General features: G+C 44.6%; 1 protein-coding gene across 3 annotated transcripts in view; it reads left to right on the top strand.

The window, feature by feature from the left end:
- Positions 1-6: 6 nt before the first annotated feature.
- Positions 7-27,944, top strand: part of Trio (trio Rho guanine nucleotide exchange factor) — a 287,480-nt gene continuing 259,542 nt past the window's right edge. For all 3 annotated transcript variants that reach the window (XM_055619033.1, XM_055619031.1, XM_055619034.1), the window contains exon 1: positions 7-74. The gene's annotated coding sequence lies outside the window, so the exon portion shown is untranslated. The remainder of the gene's footprint in view (positions 75-27,944) is intronic.

The following is a 27,944-nucleotide window of genomic DNA, read 5'->3' as shown; positions in this document are numbered from 1 at the left end:
CGGGGGCGGCGCCGGCGAGGGCGCCGAGGAGGCCGCCAAGGACCTGGCCGACATCGCGGCCTTCTTCCGATCGGGTGAGTGCCGCGGTAGCCTCGCGCGCTGGGCCGTCCCGGCGCGCCCCGGTCTTTGGCCCGGTACAGCCCTGCGCGCTCTTGTCTCGGTCGCCGCATCTGGGCACCGCGATCCACGCCGGCGGGTCAGGTTGCCCACGCCGCCCGTGTGCCGCGGCTCGTCCCGGGCGCCTTCACTCCCTTTCCAGGCACTCGCCCCTCGTGCCAGGCTAGACCCCCCTCGGCCTCCCGCTGCAGCGGCCACGGCCCCGCGGGTTGGGGCGCCGGCTCTTTGTCTCTCGCTGGAGGGCCGAGGAGGCGGTGGCGGGGACGGCGTGGGCGGAGGCCGGTGTCCCGGAGGACGAGCTCTCCGGGACCGGGGACAGCGGGCTCTGCCCTGTAAATGGCCTTTGGGCCGCTGGTAGCTGTCCCCCCGACCCCGTCATAACCTAGTGTCCTGGGCCGGGGCTCTAGCCTGTCATTTCGCCTTGGAGTACGGTTCTGTGAAACCGAGCAGCCATCGCACCGCTCAGCCCGGGGAACGAGGACGGTGGCCGAGCTGAGGCGGCGGTCGGGTCGAGCCATTGTCTCTGGGGGAGGCCGGGGCAGGACATCTGGGACCCTGGCAGCCCCGGGGAGAGGCGTAGGGCCGGGTCTGGTGGGCGTTGCGTGGGTGGTGTGGACCTGGACGCAGTGCCGGGTGCCTCGGGGTCCGCTCTGGCGAGGTGGCCGAGGAGGAGGCTAGCGCGGAGCCCGGCGTGCGGGAGGGGTGCGGGTGTGCGGCTCAGGGGGCGTGACGGGGCGTCCCGGGGACCCCGCTGACGGCGCCTCCTCCAGGCTTGGCCCGGCCCAGATCCCGCGCGAGCCGGGCGCGCGTCCCGCGTCCCCGCGTGTAGTCCGGTCTGCTTGCGCGTCCGGGAAGCGGCAGAGGGCACCGGCGGCGGCCGGGACCCTGCGGCTGGGAGAGCAGTCCCTGGTGTGCCGGGCTGGGGAGTGAGGATGCAGACTCCTCGCTGGAGAGCCGGAGAGGGCGTCCCAGGTCGGGTCCCGGAGGGGCGGGCGGGCTGGGGCGGGAGCGGGGAGGCTGTTCGCCCTCCTCTGGGAGGACGGCTGGGAGAGCCTCGGGGTCTGGTGAGCGGCCTGCACCCGGGTGAGCGCCGGAGGCTGACAGCTCAGGTTCAGTTCTCAGATTGGGGGAGATCAGGTCGGCAATCCGGGTCATTGGGAGCTAGCAATTGAAGCGACGAGCCTTGGGCGAGGCAGAAGTTAGCAGGGCCGTTACATACCTGGTTTAGTTCTGTCTTCTTGATCTTTGTCTAGGTTATTTTTGATTCATCTTAACCGATTGGCTATGACTAGAAGTGACACGTTCCGTCTCAGCGGTGTCAACTTGGGTTTAATATACTCTACAGTACTCCATCTCTGGTGAGGGCCTTGAAGAAAGCCAAGATTTAAACAAAACAAAACAAAACAACAACAACAAAAAACAGGAACTCCTTCAAATGAAGGCCTTAACAGTTTTTAAAATTTATTTTTTATTTTTTGGTGGTTGACTGGCTGGGTAGAGCCGAAGTGAGCCATGCTTCCTCTGTCCTCAGAAACTACCATTCTTTCTTTTTTCTATCACCTGTCACAGAATAATAATGGATTTTGTGTAGAATTCAGCTTCTCAGTGTTGGAAAGGTCCTTGTGCCCTACGGATGGATTTTTATTTATTATTATTACTGGTGCTAGTGAGACTAAATTTTCTTACACCTTAATGCACAGTTGATGAATGGCTTGTTTCCAAGATTCCCCAAAGATGTGCTGGTCATGATTGCCTCTCTTCACTCTGTTTCCTTCTCTTATCTTTTCGTAGTCCTGGGGTGCCTGTTCACATTAGAGTTCCTGTCCAGCTACTACTATTTACTGCTCTATTCCTTTATTTCACCCTCCAAAGTGACTTGACAGACTTCTTTTTCAGGAAATTGACTCACGGTCAGGAGCCAGGGCAGATTTTCAGTTGGCTTTAGAACTGTCCCATCCCAGAGGCAGTGTGCACCCCGTTTAGAAGTTCCTTCCCTGCTTTGGGCAGCTCCGAATCCCTGCCCCAGATCTTAGTAGTTGGCATCTAGGCCAATGATGCCTAGTACAGGATGCAAAGGGGCTGGTAAGTTTGAAGCATAGGCAGCAGGGTTTTAAGGGTGGCCTTGGCTGGGGAACGAATGGAAGAGGAGACCTCCAGGAAAGATTGCTTAAATGTGAATGATGAGAACGAGTTGTCAGATCCTCCTGCACTGTCTTTATGATGTGCAAACAGGGAAAATGTGTGCCCATTGACTGGGGAGGACAGGTCAGGGTGTGAATATTCTCCAGGGTGGCTTAGCCTGGCCCTGAGAGTGTCAACATGCTGTCTGTTGCTTCCCTTTACCTTCCCAGCTCTGCAGCTGTAGTTGCTTATCCTTTCTCTGTTTATTTGTTGCTTCTTTATGAAGCTTTAGTTTTGTGGCCATAGACTGAAACTTGTACCCTGGATTGGATGAAAGAAAAAAGATACCAGCTTCACAGAACTTTTTAACAGAGCAGCTCAAAAATAGATGAGCTACTGTGTCACCCCCACCCCCAATAGTGGAGGTGTTTGAGCAAAGATGCTGCCACCAGCCAAGATTTGAAGGTGGGTGCTGGGGACTGGATTTGTGCCCTAGAGGGTAATGAGATAGCCCTTGAGGACTGTTCCCCTTTCCTGTGTACTTTGTAGTTGTTTCAGAGCTCTTAGTACCTATACATTGTTTTTCCATTTTCTTTGAATTCTGGGGCAGCAGTCACCTGGTATCCATCCCACTCAAGGTCTCACCTCCTATGCCGTTGTTTCATTCTCCACTAAATGCTTTATTCTTAGAGAACAGCCCCTATTCATTTTGGTAATCCTGATCAACCATTCTTAGGCTTGGTATATAGTGGCAGGCCAGTTGGTGCTCAAGTGGGTTGAATAGGCAGGTTTTTGTTTTGTTTTTTGCATGTCAGTGGAATTTGAATTTCACCTTTCTTTGTTTAGAGTGGAACACTGAAAAAGATAAAGTAAATTTCAAAACCAAACCAACACAGAGAGATACTGTGGAATCGAGCTGGGGCAGCTGCCGTCTTTTACAGATGAGGAAATTACAGGACAGTTAGGTGACTTTCTCCCAGAGTAGAGCTGGGTAGAGATGGGATCATGGCTGAGAAGCCTGATATGGCTCTGGGGCTCTTTCCCGGATGCCTGTCATGGCCAGGATGTTGCTTACATTAGTTCTCAGCGCCCCTGGGACCAATCACTTTTATTGCCAATCTATTTTGGGTCCCTGTCCTTGTGGCAATAAATCATTCTTTCAGAGCTCCGTATTTAACCTTCCAAGAGTGTGTGTATGGGGGGGCACTTACATAAATGCATTATTTTTAACCTGCCTGGCATGCTTTGGTTAGCGTTAAATGAATGTGTATGGAGAACAAAGGTCTGTGGTTATTCTGAAGCCATCATGCTGGGTTTCTTTCTTGCTAAGCCTTATTCTGGATGCCTCTCTGCAGCCCCTGCTGCACACATGAAGAGAACTGAGTGTGTCACTTTGTGAGTGAGTGAGCAGCATGCTTTTTGTGCTTTGATATGGCAGTATTCTTATGGACTATGAGGAAGCTTTTCTTTATATTTATTCTCTTAGTACCAGTTAAGTGGCAGGCTCCAGATTTGTGACCACGCTTAGAAGCTGTGGTCATTTAAAGTCCTAAAACAGTGATTCTGAAGTAGGTCCTTGGTACCCTCAAAATTTTGAAAAGAAAAGCTGAAAAAAAAAAAGTGTTATGTGCTAGTGAATGTTGGTCTTTCCTGTTTAGGTGGCCTATGTAGCTAGCTAAGCTGTTTCAGGGAAAGTAAGGAATCTTTAAAAAAAAAAAATCATTCAGAAGTGATTTTTGCAAAATGACAAGAGAGCAGTAAAATATTTCGGAACACAGCCTTCCAATGAGACACTGCAAACCTACTTTTTAAGGTGTTGTATTTTCTTTCCCATTTGAAATTTAACTGTCTTAAGATTCAAGTGAAGATTTAGGGGAAGCTATTTTAACTGTTTAAACTTTTCATCCAAGGTTTTTAAATGAAATTAGTGGTGATGTTCAAAGTGAAATGTGGTTTAAATATGATTTTTAAAAGTATGATTGAAAAATAAAATTAAAGCTGGGCTTGGTGGCCCAGCACTCTGGAGGCAGAGGCAGGTGGATCTTTCTGTTTGCGCCTGTTTTACAGAGAAGTCCCCGGAAAGCCAGGGCTACGCAGATAAACTGTCTTGAAAAAGAAAGAAACAAACAAAAAACAAAACACACACAACCAAACATAAGCAAGATAGTTTTTTTAAAAAACTTAAAATGTTATGATGAATTTGGAATTTGTTCCTAAATGAAAGTATTGTTTGACGTTATCAACTTAAATAAACTATACCTGATATTTATTTTGTTTACTTTATTTCTGTAATGAGGAAATAAAATTTTATCTCTCATTTTTGGCAGAATTCCAGAGAAAAGTCAAATTCGTAATCAATAGCCACACTTAGCTAGAAAAATTACTTATGTTGTTAGGAGTGAGTCGTGTTATGCTATAAAAAGCAGAAATGACCTTCCCCATCCTTCATCAGTTCCACGGTGGAGTGGTCTTTGTTGCCTGAAGTGAGTTATCTCAACAAGACCGCAGGCAGACAGGTCCTGTGTGGACATTAGAGAGCGCTTGAGTAGCCCTGCCCCTGCCTCCTGGTGGATGGTGTTTCCTGCTTGGGTGTCATTTCCCTCCTTCTTGCCTCTTGTCCTTTGTCCTGTACTTGGTGGTTGAGCAAGCTACCTTGAGGGCAGGTGTTTATTGAATCTTCTCATTCTGTCTGATGGGATGCAGTGGCCGGGAGGGACCCAGAGCTGAAGCACGGTTTGTTGAAAGAGGAGTGCCCTTCCTTCTTTACTGGGGCTCTCTGAGGAGCTGTTCATCTGAACAGCACAGGGATGAATTCAGTGCTGGGGAACTTGTCAGTGACCACTAGGGTGTTGCCCGCTTTACTCTTTATCCCAAGCTGGGATAATGCCTGCGTGTGTCTCTGAATTAATAAAAGCAGCCTACGGATGTGGCGTGTGGCTATCTTCTGCCTTCAGTCTGAGTTCTCTTGATTCCTGGTGTTAGATTCTCCTTCTCCTAGAGAAGCTTTGTCTTAACCAACACTCCGCTGAATCCCACTGAACTCCTTCAGTTCAGCTCCCTGACAGCTTAAGGAGCCCAGTGTCTCTCTGATAGGCTCTCCCAAGGTTGTGATGTTATTATGGGTCACACGCAGACCTTATTTATGGGAAATCTCGCTTTTAACAATCATGGTTAAGGATGTAAATGTTCAGTTTGAATTCTTAGTGACTAGTGGAAACATTAAATTTCCTAAGATCTGAATGAAGAGCTGCCTGCTTTCTTGGAAAGGTTTATATGCATATCGCAGGGTAAGGAGCTGGTGAGAGATGTTTACTTGGGGTGAGGTGAATGGAGCTGCATCAAAAGGATGGCCTCTTGAGTTGTCTCTTGGCTGAGACTTTGCGCCTGTGCAGTGGTTAGTCCGATGGCACGTGTGCTGTGGAGGTCAAAGATCTTGTTGATAGATGTGCTTGACTTTTACATTAGAGCCACATGTCTGTGATTCTGGGGGTTGCAGTCACCTCTTGCAGTGTATTAAGTACATCACCCGGTTTGGCTTTTTCTTGGAGATAAAAGCCCATTCCTGGGTGTCCATAAGAAGGGTGGCTTAGGGAATCCGTCTAGTGTGTAAGTGATAAGTAAGGTCTGGTATCTAAAGCAGCTGCCGCCTGTATCTCAGTACTGACAGTTAACCATTTCTGCTGCTCTGGGTTTAGAGCAGAGCAGCACACACAGCATGGTCCGCAGTGCCTCGGCGTTCCTGGGATGAAGAACGCTTTCTAGGGATGAATGGTACTTTTGGAGACAGGCTCTTCTTGTCTATAGATCACCTGCTTTGCAGCTACCTATTTTGAATTCTGATAAAGAGTGAATTGTTAATGTGTCTGTATGTCCCTCATGGAAGACCTGTAACCATGAAATAAAAAGCTGTTCCTGAACTTGCAAAAACAGTTCACATGTAAAGGGTAATCTTTGATAGTTTAGGTAAGAGTTTTTGGTCTTACTTTTTTCTTTGTTGGTTTCTGTTCATTTTGTTCCGCTTCCTCTTCTTAAGTCATACCTTTCAATTTATCTGTCTCTGTCTGTCTCCCCGCCTCCCTCTTGACCCAAAAGCATACCTATTATTCTGAACCTACCACAAAAGAGCCACTTAACACGAGCCTTGCCCTCCAGGAAAAGCTGGCAGTCTGTTGACACTTGGTGTTGTGATTAGCCAGGTCCTATGTAAGACGTCTTACATAGGTACTTTTTTCTTTTTTGAACTCAGATCCCCTGTTCAGCATGTGGTGCAGTTCTGGGTTACAGATGGGTCTGTCAGCTTCTTCTGAGGATGAACGACCTGCCCCAGTTCCCTCTTATAAAGGCACCTGTTCCCTTTATTTTCCTAACAGAGGGAGAGAATAAAATGACCTCACTCTGTACAGCATGCTGCAGAGTCTAGATTGTCATTTTGAAAATGTAATACATAGATTCTTGGGTGTTGATGGTCAAAGCTATCATTTACCAGGGTAGAACCAAATAAAAGTTGAGCAAAGGTTCCAGGATATAGCAAGCATTTCCCCTGTGTTGCTTTGGGCTCTATAATTTAGTTTCTGTCTCTTTTTCTTACCTGATTACATCAGATGTTACTTCTACACAAATAACACAAGTAGCCCCAGATTTCCAAGTGAGGTGTGATGGCTGTGTTCTTTTATTTGACTCGTGTCTTTTGCAGACTAGGGGGAAGTCTTGATTGAGGTGCTGCTCCCTTGCGTTTCACAGTCTGGACTGGAAGTAAGTCCTGGGAAATGTCTGTGGCTGCAAATGCAGTGTTGGCGGGATGGGCTGGGCAGGGCGAGTTAACCAGGGAAGGAATTCTTTAGGCCATCACTGTGTAATACTTTATAATGAGTCCTAGGGCTTCCTTTCTAACTTAGGGAAAGGACAAGTCAGGCGTGGGGAGAAGAGAGGGCTGGGGAGCTTCTTTTGAATGGGTGGTTTTTCTAAGTTGCCATTGGAGTCCTGGCTTGTCTGTGTAAAGCTATTTTGTTCTATCCACTTCTTCCTTTGCTGTTTTTCAAGCTGTGTACAAGCAGGCTGTGTAGTGGGAGGGAGGAAGGTCATTTTTCTCTTTTTTCTGGTGAGACAATTCTTAGGCGTTTGTTTTGCGCTTTTCTGTTTATTGGATGCATTTGTATCAGCCTCAGTTCATCTGGTATCCTCATAATTGATGGATAGCATGATCCTAATGCCCTGTTCAAGTTTTTTCACTTTTTAATTCAGAGTCTTTGGCAATTTTGAGAATTAAACAAACAGAATTTGGGTGGATGTTTAGTGTGAAATTGTGGGTTACTTTTGACCCATTATGAAATTAAAGTAAGTCTTATTACAAAGTAACCAAGGTAATACAAAGGAGAGGTCCACATGGGCTTAGTTGAATTGTAGCTTCAGTGTTACTTTGTGTTTAGTTGGCTGTCTCTTCATCTTTAAATACATTTAAAGTTACATTTGCTTGGAAGGGGAAGAAACTACTTGGGAAAGTCAAAGCTCATACTCTTCAAGGAGCAAGGCTTTGTAGTTGTTATCATTTTACTCTGCTTTCTTTCTCTCTGTGTGGATTTAGCTACATCATTTCTGTTCTGATTCTAAACCAGTTGAGAGTAAGTAGTAGATGTGATGATGCCCATTGTCTGTAAATTAGCAGTTCTCAACATGTGGGTCATGACCCATGTGTGGGGGTCACCCATCAGATATCCTGCATATCAGATATTTACATTATGATTCATAACCACTGTAAGATTACAGGTATGAAGCAGCAACAAGGTAACTTTATGGTTGGGGTCACCACAACATGAGAATTGTGTTAAAGGGTCGCAGCATTAGGAAGCTTGAGAACCACTGCTCTAAATGGTTCCATATGTGTTTCTAGTAGCAAGAAAATGTCCTGACATAATTATGAAGATCAAAAATTATTGTCACTTTTTTTTTTTTTTTTTTTTTTAGACAAGGTCACATTAACTAACCTGGGTAGGCCATAAATTTGTGATCTTCTTGCTTTGGTCTCCCTGGTGCTGGAATTGTAGGCCTGGACTTCATGAGTACAATGCCATCATGTAAATCTACCAATTTAATACAATTATATTTGTTAATGAAATGTACTTTTAACAATTAAGAAGTAAAATGGGAGTTTCTTTCAGACCACCAGCAGATGGGATAATGCCATGTAGACCTTCCATATTTTATATAAGCTTTATGGCACTATATTGTCAGATTCTCATGAAGCCCATCACTTCTTCCTCTTAGTCATTAGTCCTGGCTACTTCCTCAATGTCTTGCAGGTGTCTACCCCATTTGAGATTCCTTCCCACAGTCCCTGTCTCTGCTGGAAGTCCTGCCTTCCTTTCTTACCTCAGTTATTGGCCTTTCAGGTCTTTATCTAACCAGTCAGAAGGTGATGGAGGTGTATGTTTACAAAACATTCAGACAGGTGATGTTTCATAATTCCAAAGTCTAGTCTGTACTTAGCTCTCTGCTGGTACAGAGATCAGCATTGTAATAGACAAGGGCAGCCTTTGCAGGGTGCACAAGAACATTACTCCAACAAAGAAAAAAATGATGGTCCAGGATCATTTTAGGATCACACATAGCATTTAATGTATATAGCTCTTTGGATGCCATTGATAAGAACCTCTTCATAGTCTGTGTGTTTTGTTACCTTGATGCTAGTGAATATTTGTACTGATGATCGTTTTGTCAGTTTGAGACGTATGATTCCTCATTAGATTCAGGCCATTCAGTTTTTGTCAGAAGGGCTTCCCCTGACACTGCATCTAGGAACAATCCCCTTGCATCCAGCTTCCCCCCTGCATCTCTCTGCCCACTGCAGCCAGCTGCCTCACTGCTGGGCAGCTTCCCCACTGCCTCCAGCTTCTCCCTCTATCCAGCTTCCCACTGCATCCAGCTGTTTCACTGTATCTAGCTTTCCCCACCATCCGGCTGCCTCACTGCAACTAGCTGCCTCACTGCCATCCAGCTGCTTCAGTGCTATCCAGCCGTCCCACTGCATCTAGCTATCCCAGCATGGTAGTGTCACTTTCATCGCTTGGTTCAGGTGTTGACTCCAGGTCTCTTTCCCTTTGTAATTACTTAGCATTTTGTGGGAAGATAATTTGAGGCTGCACAAACCCTCTTTCTTTCCATTTTCCATTGGTTAAGCTGTGGCATTTCTTGTAGACCTTTGTCTGAATTACTTATTACTTGAAGGTTTGCAAAATAGTGGTTTTTCTAACACCATTCTTTGTTGTTGTTCTTTTTCTACCATAAGGAAAAGATTTTCCTTCTGTACAACTTATGTGTGTTGATATGTATGGCCTCATGAATTGCTTTCTGTGCATTGTGTTAGTTATAGCCCTACTTTCATTATCTTGATGCTCAAATTGTCTGCAATTTGAGCTGCAGCTCCAGGCTGCTTCTGTTATCTTTTGTGACCTGTCTCCATCATTTTGTTTTATTTTTAGCACTTTCTCACTTCATGGCACAATAAATAGTTCAAGGATCATCTTATTTTTCCCTTGCCCCAGCCCAGAGATCAGCCATTACTGATTCATTTGGGCACTAAGTGTGCTCATAGCCTGTAGAGCCTCTCAGCAGACTGAGCTCATGATTGTGTGTATAAATACTGCATAACTAAACACACACTTAACATAATTACACAGTTGCATTCATACTCAGGTCTCTTTCTTCACCTAACTGTAAGAAAAACCATGTGGTGCATGCACTCAGGCCTCCAGCTTACAGGGTGCTGGTATTGCTGGTTCCATGTCTGTGACTCCTCTTGCATAGTAAATTGTCTGGCTTCCCTTATCTCACATACAGGAAGCAATTTCAGGGTGCTTGCCTCCACCGAGGAGATGCACAGATGTCCTCCTTAAAGTTGAAAGTGTCATTTAACAGTTCTGGTCAGCTATTGTTCAACATAGAGCCTTGTCAGGTAGTCATCCAAACAAGCAGATGAAGCTGTGCCATTTAGCTCTCCAGATGCTGCCGGACTTCCCCAGCAGCTTGCTTTCCTATGCTCCTGCAGCAACCAAGTTGGAAATAAGGAGTCACCGAGAAAGAAAGAGACATCAGTTTCAAATAGATACAGTTTATTGACGTGATACTTATCATGGGGAAAAGTTTATCTTCTTCATCCCACTGTACATTAGTTGTCAGAGGGAGAACTAGGAAGGAATATGTAACATTAGTAAGAATGCCTGATGAGATATCTGTTGTGAGCTGGATGAGGCAGGATTGAACCCATCTTGTCCCAGGACTCCAGTGCACTCTGCCACTTGAAGTCACGGTGTGAAAAAGTGCTGCTTGCTACCTCCCCTTGACTTTCTCAGAGACCACATGTGGTAAATGTAAGCAGTGACTCTCCTGGCTTATTGTGTGGTTTCTGGGAAAGGTCAGTATATGTGCGCGCATATGCACAGAAAATGCACTCAGTTCTAGGAATCATAAAACAGTGGATGAGATCTTTGTGTTACTGGAAAGTGTTTGCCCTTCTGGTACTGTCTACTTATTTATTTATCATTGTTATTTTTACCTTAAGTCATATTGTAGAATTTTGGTTCCTGATTTGGAGAGATAGCTTTAATATCATATATTGCGTTCTGCACTTTCTATAAATATTCTCATTCTTGCTAAACTGTATTCTGGGAAGTTTGGCTGCTGTACCCCCCTCAAGTCCTAAAAGGAGGGTGGTTCCTTAACACTTTAAGAGAGAGATTTCTGATATTTGGTAAAATTGGAGAGGAGAAGTTCATGACTGAGGTTGGGATGGTTGCTAATGGGCCAGACACACTAGGGAAAGTTTTTTTGGGAAATGGAAAAAATGTTTTAGTTAAGAGAATGTCATCCTTTCACAGCAGTGTTAATACATAAAACCCACTGAATTGCACTCTTTAAATGAGGTGACTTTTATAATCCCTGAATTACAAACCAATGAAAGAAAAGGTGCATGGGTGGCGGATTTCAGCTGTCTTCAGTTTGGGGGTGCTTTCTGTGATCCCCTTCGAGGAAGGCAATGATAATCCAGTTTTCTGCGGGAGGAACCGGAACTCAGAGTTTTCTTTTTCCAGACCTTTGGGACAGACTTGAGGTTACCGAGTAAGTGGCATTTTTTAAGGAAAGGTTGGCCAGAGTCCTGGGGCCACCAGCATTTTCTGGTGATTTTCCTGGTGGCTTCTTCTCTGACATTCATCTTATGACTTGATCCTGCTTAGGGGGTTTTCAACTTACCCTTCTGTTGTGCAAGAATGGGAGAATTACTATTTGGGGGGAGATTATGGAGCTGATCTGACCATTGCTTTTAGTGTGGTGGCATATTTAGAAACTTTTTTTTTGAGACAGGGATTTTTCTGTGTAGCCTTGGCTGTCTTAGAACTCACTCTGTAAACAGGCTGTCCTTGAACTCAGAGATCTGCCTGCCTCTGCCTTGCAAGTGCTGGGATTAAAGATGTGCACGGCCACCACTCATTGAGAATTTTTGTGGACAACCTTGGATTAATTTTGCAAGTTTCAAACGAATTGGATTAGATTTCCTTCTTACTGGTGGTCTCAGACCTGGTGAGTTGTTCTTTTGGGTAGGGAAGGGCATAGCTGAGCACAGTGAAACTGACCACAAAATTCTGGGGGAACTTGATAGAAACAGCTTTCTGCTTTGCTCCATCCTGATGAGAGTTAGCATGATGTTAGCATGAGAGTTCATGATGTTAGCATGAAATGTCACAGGCAGTCCATTCCTTGCCACACTCGGTGGCAAGACTTTTTATTGTACTTGCTGTGCAGTTCAGTTGCCACTCCATACAGTATATTTTAACTTCACTAGAAAGAACACAACTCAGAAGGAAGACAAGATTTTCTGAGGCTTTGAAATTGCTCTTGCGCATAGTTCCTGAAAGAAGTGAACCTTCACGACTTTTGTTCTTTCAGTGCTCTGAAATTCTCTGTTCTGGTGTACACCTGAGATGTACATGAAGTGAGGAAGGGCATCCCCTGTGCAGAAAGTCTGCAGAGGGACCAGAGGCATAGGAAGGACGGCCTCTTAGCACAGTGCCTCCTCTTGGGCAGTCACCTTCTTGGGATGTGTGCTCTGTCATCTTGTTTCTTAGTTCCAAATGCCTAGCTTGGCATTAGTTAGCACTTGAAGTGGTTTTCATCTTCACAGGACTTTATGGGCATTATTTAATACACATGACACTGTAATGAATGAGTTGTTTATCCCCCGAGTAGCGTCAGTATGCCGGGTGCCATGCAGCTGGAGAAGACAAAAATAATGTTCTGTCCAGTGGGAGTTTATAGTCCAAAGAGGCAAGATGATTAGGCAGGTTCTCTTTTGGCCTCCTTTTAAAATGTGCTGGGGAATAATGTAAAAGTTAAAATTAAAGAGATGATCAGCGAGCATAGGCGATGTAATTGAAATTGCCCTCAAGGTGAAAATGAATTTTGAGATGCTCTTAAAAAGACATAGCGCATTAGGTCTCATTTCTAACACATTGATTGGTGGACGTGATATCTTCCTCTGCTCTAGGCGAGGGCGGCAGGGTAAACCAGGCAGAGTCGGCCTGGATTCCCTTCCCCTCCTCATCCCAAATGCCTGCTTTAGAGTGCTGCTTTACAGTGGAGAGCCCGTGTGAGAGCGGGTGGATTTCTGGGTTGCAGACCCAGTCTGCTTGCTCCCCAGGCTCAGCAGAGCCAGGCTCTAGTTGCCCATCCGCACATTCTGCTCTGTGTCCAGTGCCTCTCCCTTTGTGCTGGCTGGTCCTCCCTGTTTTTGGTTTGCTTTCCTGACTTGAGCTCTATTGTCTTTGGGAAGCTGCACTTGCCTGTCCTGTGTGTGCTTGCTTCCTTCAGTCCGTTGGTCATGTCATGGCATCTGTGTACAGCTAACTTTTGCTCTGGTTCCTCTGGGTTGTAAATTATTCCTTCACTTAGGAGTGTGAACTTCTGGGACCTCTGATCCCACTGTAGCTTCCAGAAGCATAGTGCTGATTTATACCCACATTTCCTTAACTCAGACCAGCACAATCACCTGGATTTTATTTTTAAGACACAGGATCTTTCTATCTGATATAGTACTTCTACGATGATGCTCTGGAATCTCTATTCAGAAAAATACCTCAAAGGAATGCACATGTAGACAGGTTCTATAAGGCATGCTTAGATAGCTGTGGGTTTTGGGGCTATAACCATCCAGGTTTGTTATACTAAAGAGATACCTGAAGCCAGGACTTACCAGGAAAGTGTGTCTATTTACCTCACAGTTTTGGAGGCTGAAAGTCCCAACTGCAGACTCTGGAAAGGGTCTCTGACTGTCCCGCACCTTGGCAGATGCATGGCGATGAGAGTACCTGCAGGCAATGGAAACCCCACTGCAAGACAGGAAGATACAGAGATTCAAGGTTCAGGCCCACTCTGGACAGCTACTTCTCACAAGAACCAAGTCAGGATCTTAGGAGAACTACCTGAATGCTTTCTGAGGTTAGAGCTTCCTGCAAACTGGGCACTTCTCACTTCCCAACTGAGGACCAAGGCTCTTGCTGGTATATATCCTTTAGGGACAAGACATGTCCTCACTCTAGCAGGGATAACAGCAGGTATTGAGTAAGGTGTTGTAAGTGCCATTTGTAGAGTCCTTCCATTAGCATAACTGGTACAAATGAAGAGCATGAATGTGACCATCTATGAGGTACACATGCTTTGTGAAGGAGAAGACACAGTTGGGCCTCCAAACTAAGGAAGTGACAATGTTGCCATAGAGATGCTGCACAGTACTGAAGGCGATTGGAGCGATCATATCGTAAATTATCAGAACAGATGGCTTGTCATCTACATTCTCCCATATTCTTTATACTGATAATCAGAGTACTGCAAATGCCAGTTCTTTGTTCTTTTACTGTAGAGACGACAGAGTTCACACTGAGTAAGATCCAAAATGGGTGCTGAATGCCATAGACATGGTTATAAGTGGTTGTCAGTGATATAGGGTGTGGATGTGAGGCATCTTGGAATGGCCTCTTTAACTCTGTGCTTAGAACATACATATAATTTCTATTTTTTTCAGTTTCCACTTAATGAGTTTCATACCGTCTCTTAGTATTATTTTTGCGATGCTGAAGAATTAAATCCAGGATCTTGTACAAGTAAGATCTACACCACTGAGCTACAGTCTCAGATCCTTCACTTATTATTTTGATAGCACTAGGCAGGCATGGAGGTACACACACACACACACACACACCTCAAATATATGTATTTACATACATGTATATTTGATAAATGTGTGTATATGTTTGATTTTAAGGTTAGGCCTCAGTGTACAGCTTTGGTTAGCTGCTTTGAAACCATCCTCTATCTTAGTCTCCCAAGTGCTGGGATTCTTGAGAGGACCACCAGCACCTGGCTAGTCAGGGATGATTTTGTCACCTGGTTTGATAGACACCGAGACTTGGTGTGAGAAGTTTGTTGGCATAAGAATACTGTAGGACCACTTTGGGTTTAGGCAATACATTTACTTCCACAGTATTTTCATATATGGTCAGCCAAATAAAGGGTATTTTTTTGTGAGGCGGTCTCTGAGGTTTTTATCATTTCTGGGTGTTGTGCACCTGCTGAAGGTTGTAGCTCTTCTTAAAAACAGTGCTCTTTCTCTAGGAGTCTGACTGAGAGCTGGCAGATAACAGACACTCCATGCAGCCTGTTGCTTCTTGTTTTGACCATGACTACAGAGAGTGGATAGGAGCTGACAACACAACACACTAAGGAATTGATAATTCTGTTCATGTCACTTCTGTTGGAAGCCCTGGTTGTTATTAATATAGTTGTAGATTCTTATAACTTGTGCTTGAAAGTGCTTAGAATTCTTAGCAGGCTTTCCTGTGTTCATTTTTATGAGTTTTACTATAGGAATGAACAAGCAAGTTCTTCAGTCTCCAGACCTTCCTGTACTGCTTGTGCATGACTGTGGGTTCTTGTTGATGCCCCTCTGCCCACAGAAGGACCATTTGCTTCTCTGTGCTGTTTCTCTATGGCTGGCTTCCCATCTTTTCAGCAGAGACGTCCTGGCCCGTTAGTTTGCCTTTGTTGGATTCAGTAATTCTCTACAGTGATTCATTCAAGTGACTTATGTATTTTGACACTTTTATGTCAGTGATAGATTGTTTTAAAGCATTATCAAAATGCTTCTGGGTTTCCCAGGAATGTAATTCAGGACTAGCTAGCTTGCAGGAAGCCTAGGACTGAAACTTTAGCACTACCTAAAACCAGGGTTTGAGACTAGCCTGGGCTAAAAGAAACAACAGAAAGCACCACCACCTCCACCTCCGTCACCACTGCCTCCGTCTCAACCACCAACACCACTGCCTCCACCGCCACGTCCACTACCTCTCTACCTCTGTCATCACCACCAAAACTCATCTGGAAAACAGTCCTAACAGATAGGTTCAGCCATGAGAGTGAGGGAAGTATGGGAGTGAGCCACAGTTTCTTGGGTGGACATGTCAGACCACTAGTCAAAGCTGGCGCAGCTGCCTGGTACCTGTGCTGCAGAAGGGTTAGTGCCAGTCTGAGGGAATTAGAAAGAAGCTGCCAGATGTTTAGATGCCCGATGTGAGAGGCCGTTTGTTTTGGAAGAGCTGGTGGCTTTGTTGTGGCCAGCTTTTCTCAGAGTATTTTGTGAGGATTCAGACAATGGCCTGTCAGCCAACAATATTGCTGTTACCTCTGCTCAGCTTCTCGCCTCACTGGTGTTGATGGGACTCCCCTTTCCCTCAACCGTTCCCTTGTCAGCTACTCTACAGGAGAAACTTCCTCATTGTGTGTTTAAGTGAAATTCAGCCTTTCACATACAGGTTCCATATCTTGCAATAATGGTCCATCTGCATGTGAGAGATTTAAAAAAAATACCACAGCATGTGAGGGCCTGAGAACTGTGGAGCAGGCATACACTGAGGCAGAATGGATGGCCGTTTCATGGTGGTCTGTGCATGTGCAGTGCTGAGGAACCCTGGTACCCAGCAAAGTACTGTGGAAGAAAAGTAGGCTAACCAAAGCGGTCCCTGCCTTACACAGCCCTCATGAGCCTCCCTACAAGCTTTATTTTCATTGTACTTTTTTCTGGTGTCCATCCACCAGGTGTCTTTCTCAGGCTCAGTGCTTCACCTACTTTCCAAAAGGACTTTCCTTGTTACGGAGAGTGATTAGCCCACAGGTCACTCTCCCTGCCTCAGCCCTTCAGAAATAGCCTCCTCTGCCCAGAACTAAGCTTTTCCAAGAGGCCTGGCCCCTGTCAAGAGCTCTCAGAAACCCCTCCTTGAGAGCTGTGCCGACCCTTCCTGGTGGTAGTATTCTTAGGCCTGTGTCTGGGCTTTCTGGCCTCCAGAGGTGGCCAGACAACAGAACGAAGAGAGTGGTCAGGGGCCGCTGTGTGCACCCACTCCTTGCTTGCCGAAAGGTTGCTCTTCCTGGGATGGGCTCTTATCTTTATTTTCTCATACTGCTTTCTTTCTCCTGTGCTTTCTCTCTCTCTTTGACCCTGCTAGGGCAACCGCTCTGATCATGGCTAGTCACAGCCAGTCACAGAACATGAGGGCAGAGTTGGGAGTTTTTTTTTCTGGGCCAGGAATTTAGGAGCGATTCCTGTAGAACAGTGATTCTGAACCTGTGCGTCATGACCCCCAGAGGGGTCACATATCAGCTAGCCTGAACATTTGATATTTGCATTACGGTTTATAACAGTAGCAAAATTACAGTTCTGAAGTAGCAATGAGCCAATTCTGGGGTTGGGGTCACCGCAGCATGCAGGACCATGTTAAAGGACCCGTTGGGAGGGTTGAGAACCGCTGTTGTAGCGTCTGATAGGTTGTTTCAGCCTCTAAGCACAGTGATCCACTGGGAGGAGAGCGTCGAGGAGAGTGCTGCTCAAGAGCCAGCATCTCCTTTCCCTCCTCTTATCTCTACTTTTGTGCCCTGGAAGTCACCCGACTGAATCTCCTTTTGTTTGAACTTTACTCTTTAACCAGTTTTATATAGTTTAAATGAGCTCATGATGATCCTGATAAACTTGGCTTAGCAAAGAAACCTGATGTCACTATTTTTGGAGTAATTTAGTCCCTTTTGTCAAACTGTATTATTTCTTCAAAGTGATTTTTTGCCCACCTGTGCCCTAGCACATAATTTTTCCTTGATATTTTATTTCCAAGCTAATTTACTTATTGTCATTGAGCCTGAATCTACTCCTGTTTGTGTCCCTCGTACTTGGGACACAGCTGGTGCTTGTTATGTCTGCTGAACGAATGAGCAAGGAATGTGGTATCCCCAGTCTCAGGGGCCAGTTCCCTTCCTATGTTGGGAGTCAGGTGTTCAGTGGTAACTATTGAGTCAGCAGACTTGGGCAGAAGTCCCAGACATTTTATGGTATAATGCCCTCATGAATAAAAAATTTTGTGGGAGCGGGAAGGAAGGAGAGAGAGGGGGATAGCTAGAGAGAGCATGTTCTTGCAGATGAGTGCAAGGGGAGGCAGCGTGGGGGAAGAGTAGTGAAAAAATGTCTCCCTGCTTGAATGGCAGGTGTACTGTGGACCCTATCAGTCTTGCTGACTGATCCCCAGGATGGGTCAATCAGAGTAAACAGTGAAGGAGCCTTCGTTACCAGGTTTCCCTTCAGACTCGAGATCTCGTTGTCTGTGGATGTTTTTTTTTTTTTTTTTTTTTTTTTCAGTGTCTTAGTGATCACATAGTGGATAGGTAACTTTAGGGGAACAGCACTACTGGGGAGACTTCCTGAAGATATTTTTGTGGGAGTGTGTTCCTGTTCCACAAGACAGTCAAGGATGTTCCAGGCCCTTCTTTGTCTTCCCGTTCTTTGCCCTTCAGTCCCATCTCTGGGACTTTGCCCCACTCCTCCTGTCTCCCTTGAGGCTTTATTTATGTCAGCCCGAGAGCAGGCCACAGGGCCCTTTAAAGTGATGCACACAGATATGAGGGCAACCCAGTTTTTCATAAGTAGGCCATATTGTTTCTACTAAGTAGGATCTTAAGAACTCCTTAAAATAAAGTATTTTAAGGAGGGGTGACTAGCATCTAGTTTCAATCTTGTTTATGGATGGGGCTTGCCAATAACATGGTGGTTTCTGGGAATGCTTGGGTAAGCCGAGTACAGCTATGGGATTACCAGAGGCTTCCACGTCCTCCGCAGTAGGCCAAGTTGGGAGGCCAGTGGTGGGCCTGGAAGGAGTGCTTGATCTGAAGCTGGTGACTTCGAACTTGCACAGCTAGGGTCAATTCTCTCAGCACTGTCTCTAAGGAGTGTGCTGTGGACTTCTGTCTTCCTAAGCTACAAACTCTTGCCTTCTTGGTGACTAGAAAACAACGTACATCTTGCAAGCCTTCTTGAATAAGCCTTTCTCTGTAATTCCAATCATCGGATACTAGTGTATTCAATCCCTAGGGAATCAGGAAGGGAAGAAAATAGAATTTTCTAAGGGAAGAAACTTTCCTTAGAAATTTTCTAAGGGAAGAAAGTAGAATTTGTCAGATAGTTCCCTAAAGAATGGGAATAATTGCTGGAATAATCCTTGGAAAAGTTCCAGAATTTTTATATTTGTAAAAGTGGAAGGAAGCCTGACTAGGGCTTCTCACACAGGTGAGTCCCTGTGAGGACCAATTTTTAATTAAATTAAATTTATTGTTATTATTGCTTTTTTGTTTTTGTTTTTTTGGGACATGATCTTACTATGTACCTCTGGCTGTCCTGAAATTCACTGCGAGTCCAAGATGGTCTCATTCTCAACAGTCTGCCTGCCTCGGCCTGAGTGCCGGGAATAAAGATGTGGACCACCACCCACCATGAATCTTTTCAAAGTAGGACATTGTCCAGTGGATCTGAGTATTTTTAAAAAGTTATTTTGTTTTTATTTGTGTGTGTGCGTGTGTGTGTGTGTGTGTGCGCACACGAAGAAGCCTGAGGAATCCAGAAGAGGGTATTGGGTCCCCTAACTGGAGTTACTAATTCTGTGAGTGGTCAGCCTAATGTGGGTGCTAGGAACTGAACTTGGGTCCTCTGTAATAGTGTGCTCTCGGCTGAGCCATCTCTTTGACCTGGGTCCACGTATTTGTCCCGCAATATCAGGTCTCTAGCTTGCTGTAGAGCTATTGGTTTTTCCTTATGCTTGATTGCAGGAAGGTTGTGTTTAACTTTTGTAGACGAGCCAGCAGCCTTTGTATTATTGGGGTGTTGCTTTCTAGTGCTGTGGAGGTCTGTTCGTTTCCTCCTGTTCCTCTCCCCCTTTTAGCTGGTGTTCACCTTGGTGGTGGGTGGCATGGTTTTGCTGGGTTTACAGTTGGAAACACTAAATTCATGTCACTACGTGTGAGTATTGATCTTTGCCCCAGGGATGATGTACTGAAATACAGGCTGTGCTGTTGGAAATGTCACCAAGAAACCCAGGTCTGTCTGGAAGTCCTCCTAGGGCATGCTTTGTTCATTGGTTGAGGATGAGCCATTTTACAGGGAATTTTCCACAACTTCCCAGCCTCAGCTGACGGGCAGCTCGGAAGGTGCCTTATGTCCTTTGCAGCTGGTGTTCCTAGAGATCCACTCAGAGTTTAACCTTGTTACCACCACTGCTGCTCGTTATTTGAGAGGAGCAAAACTCCTAAAACCAGCTGCTGCATACCCTGAATCCTTCTTTTAGCAGATTTATTTTTCACAGTTCAAGAGTTGTAATTTTAAGACCTCCTTCCTTCTCATTGGGTGTATCTGAGTCTTCCTGTTGGGTCTGGATTTTGTTAACTAGCTTCTCAGTGCGTGGTGTGTTGGGATTTTGTGAACAAGCTTCTCAGTGCGCGGTGTGTTGGGAAGCTGGGAAACACGGGCTGTGGTGTGAGTTTATCACCGAGTCTCAGAGAACAAGTTGCTTTGTTTCATAAATTCTTATACTTTGGTTTCTCCTGTGGGCAATTATCAAGCCTCTGACATTCTTTTTATTACACTGGAGTGTTTGCCTTATTCTCATAAAACACATGGTGGAATGCAGCGTAACTGGTCTGTTATCATTCCAAGAAGCAGTGGTAAGGAAAATGTTTCCAGGTGTTAATTGTAGTTTTTTTTTTTTTTTTAATTGGATTTATCCTGAGTCTGTCTGTCTGTCTGTCTATCTATCTATCTATCTATTTATTTATTTATTTATTTTAAAGAGGACCACCCACCAGTAGATTAAAGTCTACCTTTGGAAATTTGAAAGTTGTGGCATTTTAGAACCAACTTGAAAATTTCTGCAAGTTGGTTTGGATAATAGTTGTACCGAAACGAAGAGTAGATTTTAGAAATTGAAGGGTTTTTAAGGAAGGGTTTATCATTCTAAGCTAAAGATGGACAGTTTTCACAAAGCAGAAAGCTGTCTGGAGAGTCAGGTGATGTCAGATGAAGCTGCTGAGAGCAGGGCAGAGGCGGGCGGCGTGGGCAGGTGAGCATGGGACACTCTTGGGCTCTTAGGAATGGTCTGTGGAGCTCATTCGGAGTTTAGGGGTGAGTATTCCACGGGTCAGACAGACAAATGGACTTTCTGTCTATGTAACATGTCCTGGAAGGCTTATTGTTTTGTTTTCTTTCATATTAGAAATGGAAGAATTGAGAACACCAATTCTTTGTGATGTTTATAATATAAATAATATTTAGCTTTTTTTTTTTTTTTTCTCTTTTGCACAGTAGCTTGGGTAAATTGTGATGAGAAATTTTTGGTTTTGTTTGCAAGCTTGCAGTTACTTTGTTTTTTTCATCTTTAACTTTGCACCATTATCCTTTGATTTAATTAGTAATTAAAAAGTCTTTGATGGGCATTCATTTAAGGCATTTAGTGAGCACACAGTATACGCTAACTAGTCAATAAAACCAGGACATCTAGTAAAGTTGATTTATGGCCCTTGAAATGAAATACCATAGTTTATGTTTATATGTGTGACATAGCTAGAAATTTATATTTTAAAATTTCATTTATTTTTATGTTTATGAGTGTTTTGCCTACATATAGGTCTGTATCACATGCATGTCTAGTGTCTGTGGAGGCCAGAACAGAACATTTAATTTCCTGGGTAGTTGGAAACTGCAATGTGGGTGCTGAGATTCAAACTTGTGTCCTCTAGAAGAGTAGTTAGTGCTCTTAAACTCTGAGCCACCTCTCCAGCTCCCAGAAATATGTTTTATCACCTTCTTCAACTAACTGCATTAAAATATTAAAATAAAATTGAGATACAGGCCATTTACAAGGTAACACAGATTGTCAGTGGTAGGTGATACTGACAAGATGGCATGTTAGGGACTGACTGTCAGGTGAGGACTGTTGAACCTTGGTTGTCAGCCTCCCTGTTCTTAAATGGTCTCCATCATTTCCCTAGACCCAGATATCAGTTACTTTGGGGGAAGGATTGGAAAGTCATAGAAACCTATGGTACTAGGTTTATGTATTAGGTAAGACTATTCTGAAGGTACAACCAAGCCAATGTTGCCGAAGGGGGGCTGGGAGCTCACATGTTGGATCGTTACCATTTCAGTACGCATGGCCACAAAGATAGAACCAGTTTGTTTATATTTAGCAAAAAATATATACACGGCAAATTAATGTACTGTCGTAAAAGAAACAAAATATAATAGCTTGCTGAATTACAAGAAAAGCCTGTTGATGTTGCCTCTCATTGTTGACCCTAAGACATCTCTGCATTTGAGCAAAACTTACAGGCCCCTAGTATTTGAAAGACTATCAAGGTACACATTTTAGGTAAGACCAGCTGTATGAGCTGGCCCACACAGTGGGGTCAGGAAGCGCCATATGCAGGACAGCCAGCTGGGGGTGGTACAGCTGGAAGGAGTGCAGAGATGCAGGCTGCTGTAGTAGAAGTTCTAGTAGGCTGCCAGGTAATTGTTTCCAACCTGACTGATTTAAAGGGCTACTCAGCTGAACCTCCTGGGTTTTGTTGCTGCTATTGCTTGGGTATTCTTTAGACTTGAGCTTCTCTGATTAAAAGATTGAGGAATGAGAAGAGGAGGGCGTAAGAGAGGAAAAACAAGATAACCATAATTAGGTTTGGAATAAATATGTAACCAAGTATTATTCAAACTTTTTTGTTTTTTTTTAAAGATTAAGAAGTAGGAAATGAAATACACTCAGAAGTAGCAATGCCTGGACAAAGCTAGCATCTTGCTTTAAACTGAGCTGAATTAGAAAGTCACTAAATTCACTGTCGTAGCCAGTGACAGGAACCCTATTGTCTTGGACACAAAGGCTCCTGTCTTCTGGGTGACAGTCACCTTCAAGTGGCAGTCAGGGTGGCTCAGCATGCAGAATGAAGCCCTTTCTGTTGCAGAACTGGATTAATGGAGTGGGGGCACTTAACAATGGACGATTAAGCTACAACACAGCCGGGCGAAGCCGCCTGTGCTTGCAGTGTCAGTGCTGCAACTGCACAGGGAGGTGCAGCGCTGTGTCGCTGCAGCGAAGGATCGCTAGAGGCTTCAGGCTCCAGGTAGGCTGCTGAGGCGGGGATGGCACCTGTGATGCTGCTGTGCAGGGATCGAGAATGGACTCCAGAACATCTGGCCTGGACGGGATCTGTGCAGATGGAGGTGCAATGGAGGAACATTGCAGCCTGCATTGTGGGGCACGACTAGCCCTTCAAGTAGCTTCAAATACCTTTGCAAGGGACAAGTAAATCTCCCCAGTCTCCTTAGAGGCTTACCTTGGTGATGTCTTTGGCTAGCTGTGAATCACTAATAAAAATCACCACTAGAAGGGAAATCGGGTCACTTGAAGGGTGTTAGGAGAATCAGTTGAGAATCATTGAGTACTGGAGGAGCCCTGTATTTCATTAAGAAGAGCATTGTGGGACAGCTAATCCACCGTCATCCCCTAATACTCATACTTCACTCTGGTTTCCTGTTTGCTTGTTATAAACTGAAGACGTTGGCACTGACCTTAATGTTTCAAGGCTTTGTTTGGTTTCTACATGTAAGTCCAAATTGTCTGTGTCTGATGAATCCTCCAAGACTGGTCAGTTTAAGGAGAGGCTGCCTGTCTTCTGTGTGTCTTTTTGCTATTAAAATACTGCACAGGGCTGAACAACAGACGGGCCACCGTGAGTTCGCTAAGGGTTGTTCTAGAGAAGTGAAATAAGGGAATGTCTGCAGACTTTGTGGCACTACCAAAGGTTTTTTTCTTGGACTTTTAAGAAAGATACACGTTATAATGCTGCTGAGTTGTGAAAAATCTGGAGGTGACTTCCAGCCAGCACTGTTGATGTGTTACTAGTGGAGGTGGCTTATTAGATCTCAAGTTGAGGAGATGTACACGCAGTTCTAAAACGTTTGGCACCTGATTTAGTAGATTGTTGATTACTGCAGTGAAACTGGGAATTTAGCTAATCTGAGGGAAGGAACAGGCAATCTTGCCTCTGGCCTAGAGGAAGGCTTCGAGGGAGGGGCTGGCAGGCCCTTAAATAGCTGATTAACCTTGTTTCTGTTTCCTGTTTGTGTGTGAAGGTCGACTTTGCACTAGTCAACTTTGGCACACTTTGTGGTAAGAAAGACAGACCAACAGATCTGAACACGTTCAAGTGGGTTATTGTTTAGATTGGTTAGGAGAACGCACACACACTCAGAGATGCTAGCTGCAACAGTTTAAGGTCCCCACATTAAGAACTTGTCCTTAAAAGGGAACCTGTTCATCCGGAAGAGAGTGGTCACACAGCAGAAGGAACCTGAGCTTGAGCCCTAGGTACTTGAGAGGCAGAAGTGGAAGGATGAAATGAGCAAGGAGGTGGTGAGGAGCTTGGATAATAAAGTGAGGCCTGGAGCCGGAGCAGTGACAAGGAAAACTCCCAAACACGAAAACAGACGCAGCCATTGAGTAGATACTTGTGTCTGGAGTCAAGATCCATGACTTGTGGACAGTGATGAAATGACGTGTACCTGTGTTTTATGAATTTCTAATGGAATCTAGCTTTTCTTTCAACTGCAGAGCTGACACAGTGCTTTGAGTAGCATCTCTGGCTTGCCATCTGTGGGTATTATGGTATTTTTCAGATAATGTTAGCTATTGCACATCTCAGAGCGTAAGCTCATTTGTCACTTCAGAACTTTAGCACATATTGAACTGACAGATCTTTTTCATCCGTGTACTAATAAAACATACAGTGCTTTAAAATCTTTTGACTTTTTAAAGATGTAACTGGGCTTCTCTTTAAGTTTCTCTGTTTGGTATTCTCCCAGTACCAGAGCCAAGGATCTGAGAAGTGATCTCTAGTTTTGCTAGACTGATACTAGCTAGATGGCTTATTGCTCTTTACTGACAGAGTGCTCTTTGGGATGTAGCTCAGTGTTTTCTCTTCTATTTTTGGGTGTGAGCCTAGCCTCTAATAGCTGAGCCATCTCTCTAGCCTGATCAGTGTTTTCTCGATAGCTATTAGAGTCAAGTATTTTTTTAGAAGGAATTTTCAATTTTGTTCTTACTTTTCTACTTTTTGCTTAGAACTCTGCCCTTTTCCATATTCCGTACTTTGTCGTTCAACATCTTAGATTCCCTTTTTGTTGCTGGTCTTTTGTATAAATTCTGTGTTCTTCGCAGGTTCAGATTCTAGATGTAACTCAGCTATGCTAGTGTGTTATGTTTATAAACCACATCTGAAACTGAGGACCGACAAGACTCCACTGTGCACGGCCACGTGATCTACCTGGGCCTCTTAAGTTATCAATTTTATCACATCCATGACTACATGATGGTTTGGCTATGCCTGTATGTAACAATGTAGCCCACTCTGGTGTGGTATGTTGAATCTACTTATTATGACTCAGCTAAATGTATTTGAGTCATAAAGATTTGTAGGATGTGTACAGTACAGGGCTGGGTTGAAGAGACACCCTTTATGGTAGAAAAACATTGTGCTACAGTTCACAAGATGTCACATCGTAGTCAGAGTGTCCTTGTGTCTGAAATATTGACTTCTGACAATCCGAGACAGAAGTCAATATTTGGAAACAAGAATCAAGCACAGTTTTCATTTACAAATACATGTGGGCTGAGGACATAGCTTAATGATAGGCATGTACTCAGTATGCCATGAAGCCCTGAATTCAATCCCCAGCAGTAAAAACAACCTCCCCCCAAAACAGCAGCAAGCTAAACCAAAGCAACTTAAGCTAATTCTTTATAAAATGAAACTTAAAATTCCAGCTTATTTGTTTATAGACTTTAAAATTTAGAAACATGGAACTTTTCAAAACTAACCTTTTCACATTTCCAAGCAAATGAGAACCAAAATTTAATTCTTCATGATGTCCAGCCATTTGAAAACTAGGGTTCATATACTTTCTTTATGGGCCATTCATTCATGTGTGTGTGTGTGTGTGTGTCTGTGTGTGTGTGTCTGTGTGCCTGTGTGTGTGTGTGTGTGTGTATGTGTGTCAGTGTGTGTACACATGTGCCTTGATGTGGGTGTGGAGGTCAGATAGTAACTGTTGGCAGTTACTGACATTGGCTGAGGGTCTGTCTTGTTTCTGCTGTGCTGTGTCTCATAGGCTGGCTGACCCAGTAGCTTCTGGTTGGTTTTACTGTCCTTGGGAAACCATCTATTCTAGCAGTGTGGGATTATAGAAGTGTGCCATGTCTGTGTGTGTGTCTCTCTCTGTCTGTCCGTAGGAAGCATGTTTCAAACTCTGGTTGTCGGGCTGCACTTTTCCCATTGGGATGTCTCCCTGTCCCTTCCATTGAACAATTTACACACTTGCACGAGTGATGTTACACATGTTCGTTTTAGGAAAGAAACAGCAGAACTTCAGTCTATTGTTTGCAAGGATATTTTTAGATCAGCAGAGACAGCCAGGTCGTAGATGCCTGTGTGCTCATGTTATTATGGAATTTACTTGTGTGGAGAACAGATTAATATTCACATTCAGTGTCTGAAAAAAGAACTTTCATAAATAATCTGCCACAATTAAGTATTGCTTTCAGTGGTTTGTTGCTCAGTGCCTTCAATGTTTATAGGGCACATTTATCTATCTATCTATCTATCTATCTATCTATCTATCTATCTATCTATCTATCTATCTATTTATTTTTGTGATGAGTGGAAGTTGAGCAGGTATTCTGGGAAATTCCTTGTTTATTTGTTTCTGGGACAGTCTCATTCTGTAGCTCTGGCTGGCCTGAAACTCACTTACAACCTAGGATGACCTATCTTAAATACACAAATGTCTACCTGCCTCTGCCTCTTGAGTTCTTGGGACTAAAAGAGTGTGCTACCATGCCGGGAGAAAATCCCTTCTTTAGGGAAAGTGTCTAACACAGACCTCACGGCCTGCACCTCAGTGCCTGGCATTTCTGTGCTCCTGCTGACATCTGACCTGCAATGTTGCACACGAGGTCTGAGCAATCCTTGCTGGAACCTCTGTCCTATAACCTGGGAGTTCACCAGGTGGGAAACTGTAAAAGGAAATGGAAAAGTAAAAGCAGGTGTGACATGAAGAATGGGTAGGGAGGGAAAATGTTGATGGACTAATTGCTTTGTACTCTAGGCAGTCCTGAGCTCCGGGCCAGGGCCACTCACTCCTGTCTCCTGCTAGGAGTCTAGAGGCAGTTTCTGCTTGTAGGAGGGTCTCTTCCTGTTGGTTGCTGAGAGCTTGTCTGCATGAAGGAGATGCTGCCAAGCATCCTTATGCAAATCTGAGACTTGTCTGAAATTCCTGCAGGCCCATGGTTACAGAAACAAAGGAGAGCAAGTTCTTCTGTAACAACTTGGCTCAGTTTCTGATCTACTTTTGTCAACGTAGTCTGAGTTTCCTGTTTCATTCTATTTAGTACTGTAGGTCACTGTGGCTGGGCCTGTGCAGGTGCATGCATGTGTGTGTTACTGTTATATGTGACCGCTTGTATATACTTGATACACACGAACTGAAGTCCTCATACTCTTGCAGCAAGCGCTTATCTAAGATTGAGCCATCCTTTTAGCCCCTGTTTGTTTGACAGCAACAGTATCAAATGATTTTTGCAAGTTCATGGAATAATTCTTTTCCCACTTTAAAAAGAAGAGAAGAAAAGCTGTTCTACTTCACAGTAGAACCTCACCTCAGGCAGAGGTTCCATTTGGCCTTACTGCTTTAGATTTGCCGAACAATAGCCATTGAGTTGGACGTGTGATGCTAGAAAGATTGAACGCTCACAGGTGATGGGTGTTCCGGTCTGCTGACGTGCTGAGGTTTGCTGAGGTCCTTAGGCATGTGTGGTGTCCTTAGTTGGCCCTGTGCTGAGGCACCCATCCCTGCGTGTGCTGTGGTTAGAAAGCTCGCTGCCGCTGGGTGTTAGAAGGGTGACAGGTGTTGCTGTCTGGTACCGATGTTTGCTGTTGATTATGAAGCCGGTCAGTGTGATCATCGCTGTCCAAACAGAGATGCTTTGAGAATGAAACAGGGTGTTGCTGCTAAATATTGTAGAACAGTAGGTTTAAGCTGGAATTGTTCTGTCAAGTCGGAATGGATGGTGACTCACCTTACTGACTGCGCTTTGATCTTCCTAGTTGCTGTGTGCAGAGGTGGAGAGAGTCACTCTCAGATATTCATGACTCAGCGGTAGTTTTCTGGGGCTTATCATCTCCCTTGGCCGAAGTGATATTGGTTCAGTCCTAGACACATAATGGTGTGGACAGTTGAGCAAGAATGGGTC

This window comes from Psammomys obesus, unplaced genomic scaffold, assembly GCF_907164565.1.
Source record: "Psammomys obesus unplaced genomic scaffold, mPsaObe1.curated_primary_1811, whole genome shotgun sequence".
Lineage (NCBI taxonomy): Eukaryota > Metazoa > Chordata > Mammalia > Rodentia > Muridae > Psammomys > Psammomys obesus.
This window is presented reverse-complemented; position numbering and strand designations above follow the sequence as displayed.